Here is a 543-nt window from a genome sequence, read left to right on the forward strand (position 1 = left end):
CAATCTACTTCCGTAGTGATACTGCCTCGGAAACCCAAGGAGGGGTCGCTATGAGTCGAGTCCGACTCGACGGCACATAACAACAACAACAACATGTCTATAAATATGAAGCTATATTTCTGGTTTCATACGCTTTCAAGGCTAATCCTTGACATCACATGTCCAAGTTAATTTTAGTTTCGCATCTTTTGTTAGAATGGTCTTCTAAAATGTGCAATAACAACAACGCTGATAATAATATCTAATCCCATGTTTGACTCTAACATCACAAAAGACAGAGTTCAAAAAAGAGGTCAGGGATGGACATCTAAAATTGGGAGTCGTCCGCAAACAAGTATTTCAAGCGCTAAGACAATGAGGTGTAGAGCATAGTATGGCCTGGCATAGTTAACGAATAAGGACTGTCCTATTTACTCCTACTTTCACTAGGCTTCACTTTGCCAGGAGAGATCCCAATTTTTAAGAACTAGATCTAATTGACACAACGCTTCGATTCTAAATCGTTATTATTATATTATTTAATTTTAATGATTTTAAATCAAA

At 37.2% G+C, this 543-nt stretch overlaps 1 protein-coding gene across 1 annotated transcript in view; it reads right to left on the minus strand.

Annotated features, from left to right (window-relative positions):
* The window catches only part of LOC103195084, a 41,175-nt gene that overhangs the window by 39,982 nt on the left and 650 nt on the right, over positions 1-543 (minus strand). The gene's annotated exons all lie outside the window — the stretch shown is intronic.

The sequence above is a fragment of the Orycteropus afer genome, unplaced genomic scaffold (assembly GCF_000298275.1).
Source record: "Orycteropus afer afer isolate SDZICR_OR568_19922 unplaced genomic scaffold, OryAfe1.0 scaffold00051, whole genome shotgun sequence".
In the NCBI taxonomy this organism is placed as follows: domain Eukaryota; kingdom Metazoa; phylum Chordata; class Mammalia; order Tubulidentata; family Orycteropodidae; genus Orycteropus; species Orycteropus afer.